At 46.4% G+C, this 4,163-nt stretch overlaps 1 long non-coding RNA gene across 1 annotated transcript; it reads left to right on the forward strand.

Moving 5' to 3' along the window:
* LOC142302190 (uncharacterized) lies at positions 1 to 619 on the forward strand. Its single transcript, XR_012752947.1, has 3 exons — positions 1 to 82; positions 159 to 252; positions 322 to 619. It is a non-coding gene; the product is annotated as an uncharacterized LOC142302190 (long non-coding RNA).
* The last annotated feature ends 3,544 nt before the right edge of the window (positions 620 to 4,163 follow it).

The following is a 4,163-nucleotide window of genomic DNA, read 5'->3' on the forward strand; positions in this document are numbered from 1 at the left end:
CCCGGGGCTCCTATACCCTCACAGGGCCCACAGGCTCTTCTGCCGTACGGTCAGCCTCGCCCGCCCGTCCTGGGTTATGGAGGTAGGTTCGGCTTTGTTACTCTGGCGGCTCTTCCTGTCGTTTTTATCTATGTAATTGTCGGCCTCTTCTCCGGCAGCGCCGCAGTTCCCTCCCAATCCTTATGGCGTAGGACGAGGATATGATGCATTCAGGGGTCAGGGGGGCGTCTACCCGGGCAAACCCCGAAATCGGTGAGTAATGACCTGTCCACTGATGCCCTCTCCTTCCCGCGCTCGGTACTGACCACCCTTCCCCCACAGGCTGATGAGAGGAGACCCCCGCTCAATCATTGAGTACCGAGACCTGGACGCTCCGGATGACGTTGATTTCTTTTAGATCCTGCATTTGTCTGATGTCCCTCCATTGCTCCTCCTGTCAGCTCCCCCTTCCCTTCAGGTATTCCCACCGCTTCCACCTCTCGTTAAGTTTTTATTTTTGTAGTTTTTCGGGACGTCATGTGACGTTGGTTCAGTTACATAAACGTCCCCCCTGATGGGGGGGAGAGGATGCGGCGATTGTGAACAGTGTGTTATATTTTATAATAAACCTGTAACTATCGCTGCCGTGTGAGGTCTGATTATATCCATCCTTTATATGTGCGGCTGCAATGCATCATGGGAGGTAAGAAGAAAATAAGTGCCTAGGCCGGGTAATGGACTTACAACTGGGATCAAATTCCCTAGATTGCAGCCATGTAGCAAAAGAACACCCTGGTGACTCCAACAGTGCCTTTCTATATCTCCCAGGCACTCATCCCAGGGTATTGTGGTCTCACCGGATTGGTGGAGTCAGGCTGTGCTCTGATTGGGTGGCATTTCAATCCGCATAGTTAATTCTCCTGTATAATTCTCTTCTGAGTGACGTAGACAGAGAGGCTGAGAGGGTAATACACAACCTCAGGCAATGGAACGCTCCGATGAGTCCCGGCAGAAAACAATGACTTAACAAACGCGAGTTACCACACTAAAGGGACCCATGTCTGGCCAAATTAAGAACATTAACCCCTGACAGACAGAGAACAGGGCTGTGTCTTCACGTGTGTATTTCTTTTTTTAGAAACACATATGCAGGTGCTGTCATGGGTTCTGATAAAACATTACCGGTGAGTAATTACGGATTTTTTCCTACCACCCATGACAGCACCACAGAGAGAGAATTACAGAGACCTCAGCTAGGGAGGGACCACAGCTGTAGAACCCTTCTACCAAAAGTGAGATCATAAGAGGACGATAGATCTAGCCAGTAGTCTTTATAGCGGGTAGAGGAGGGCGAAGACCATGTGTGCCGCCTTACAAATGTGCTCAATGGAGATATTGGACTTCTCCGCCCAGGAGGTCGCCAGAGCTCATGTGGAATGAGAGTTCAGGCCTTCCGGGGGCGACCTTCCTCCAGATGTGTAGGCTAAACTAATGGCCACCCTAATCCATGTCGCTTGTATAGATTTAATGCCCTATGTCCCTTTCCCTGGCACTGAAAGGTAACAAAGACCAATCTAATCTCCAAGACTCTGTGGCCTCTAGGTATTTCATCAGGCATCTCCGAACATCTAGGGTATGTAACTTCATCTTCCGATTACCGGGGCTACTGCACAAGGACGGAAGAACCACCTCCTGAGACCTATGGAATTTGGATTCTGTGTGATGGAGATATGTCACATCTGAACTCAACGCGATCTGATCTAAAATCTGGGTGAAGGGAGGATCTGCCAACAGAGCCTGGATATCGCTAGATTCCAGAACAGATATTGGTGGTTACTGGTTTCGTACTCTGGAGTAGTGTTGAGAGCAGAGTAGGGGAAAAACCTTTACTCTCTCCCAATAACCTCTCAAATTCCATGCCGTTAGATGAAGGTTGGAGACTCAAGGATGTCTGACTGGTCCCTGTCAGAGAAAGTCCGGGATGTCGGAGATGGACATCCTCCGTAGCCAAGAAAACAAAGATCTTTTGGGCCAAAGGGAGCTATCAGGATGACCCTCGCTCGATCTTCCCTGATCTTCCTCAGGACAGCTGGAAGGAAGGCGTATGCCAGGCTGACGTCCATCTGACCAGGAAGGAGTCCACTACGTGGGGCTTCTCTATGGGGATTAGAGAACAGAATGTTTTTACCCTCAGGTTCTGCTTATTCGCGAACAGGTCTATTACTGGTTGACCTCACAGGTCCACTAGTTGGATAAACACAGATTGACTCCAAACCCATTCCCTCTGATTTAGCCCATTACGGCTCAGGAAATCCGCTTTGTAATTTTCTCCTGTAGGGCTATCAGTGACTGCAGGGGTTCCTTTACCAGTTGAAATATATGGACGGTTGTGTCTAACAGGGCCCTGGAATGAGTTCCCCTTTGATGGTTGATGTAGACCACCCTTACTGAATTGCCCGAGAGAATTTGGCCATGGCACCGTACTAGAAAGGGTAGAAAGCCAAATATTGCGAGCTCTACTGCCATCCGTTCCTTCAGGTTTGAGGAGGCCGGTTTCTCCCTCTCCGACCACTCCCCTTGAACTAGATGTTCCTACAAATATCCCCCCCATGCAGCTGCTGGGGCTCACATCTGTAGTAAGAACCTTTGAAACTGAATTCTTCCAGGCTACTCCCGCCTTCACAGTATTCCTGTGTTTTTCCACCAAAAGAGGGATTGAATCGTTGATAGGTCTAGCTTCAGTTCTGCTGATAATCGTCCCTTCAGAGTCACTTCGCTTTCCAGAATATTCCACTGCAATTCTCTGCCATGCATCGGAGCCCAGGGAACTGCCGGGATACATGAAGTTAGTGACCCCAGGAAACACATGGCCCGCCTGAGGGACCTAAACGGGCGACGTGATCGCTCTCGATATTTGGTTGTAGAGAGTTACTACCTTGTCCTGTAGTATCCAGACTAAGCCCCAAGAACACCTGCACCCCGCTTACCTATAGACACTAGGAGAACTCCGGCACACTACCCCAAATCATGAAGAAAAGACAAAGTCCTTGTGTTGAGTATAAGAATTAAGTAACCAAAAATACTTACCGTAATTCAGCCACTTCATAGACTCAAATATATAGTTTAATGTAACCTAACACACATTTATGAATGCTTTTGTTTCTTACTAACGTGTGTAAAATACGTGTGTGTGTGTGTGTGTATATGTGTGTGTATGTATGTATATGTATATATATATATATATATATATATATATATATATATATATATATATATATATATATATAAAATATATATAGCATATTTAGTGATTTTCCTTAAAGCAGTATATACCAGCATATGTAATTTAAAGATGGCTGCCACCTCCTGTCTACACCCAAGACGATGAACAAAGGAGAATTCCTAAAGTTCGGACTGACCAATCCAGCAGACACTATGCAAATTCCTATACGTCTTGAGTCCAGCCTGCGATACTTGATTAGACTATATTTTGTCTACACCCTTCACTTCTCTAAAGCTATAAAAAGTGTCACCGTAAAGACAATCAGAATCTCCCTGGCGTCAGTCATGGCGAGAAGGTTCATAATCGATTTAAGTCTGTTATCCTTTCTCGTGTGCACACATGACAATATAATTTGGACACGGCAGTCAGACCTTACGAGACCCATTGTAGTCTCATCTCAACGCTTGCAGTCAAAATTTTTTTTTTATATTTTTGGTGTAGATTGAAAGAATTGAGTCTATACAAGTCACGACGTTTCGACCTGCTCGGTCCTCATCTGACCGGACTATCTAAATATAAACATAAAAGCACCAACTAACCTAGAACAAAATGTGTTTAAACAGCGCATATATTCAATAGAGAGTACACACAAGTAAATATGCCAGAGGAAGAAAATAATTTTTTGTTTTTCTTCTGAAATAAGTGGAAAAAGTGGTATCAATTATTCTGGGGAAGAATATATGTGAATCGCATGAAGTGACCCGTGCCAGTGACACACCTATGCGATCTGTGAGAGTCAGGAAGTGGAGAGGAGGAGCGCACACGTCATATTGCATGCCACCTGTCCACTTCCGATTCACCATCCCGGTTATGACTCCACACGCAGCTGCATATGTCCACTGCGAGACGCACATGGCCGGCGCCCACACGCAGGAATTGGTAAGTGCCCCGTAGAGGCGGT

Source organism: Anomaloglossus baeobatrachus, chromosome 4 (assembly GCF_048569485.1).
Source record: "Anomaloglossus baeobatrachus isolate aAnoBae1 chromosome 4, aAnoBae1.hap1, whole genome shotgun sequence".
NCBI classification, from domain to species: Eukaryota; Metazoa; Chordata; class Amphibia; order Anura; family Aromobatidae; genus Anomaloglossus; species Anomaloglossus baeobatrachus.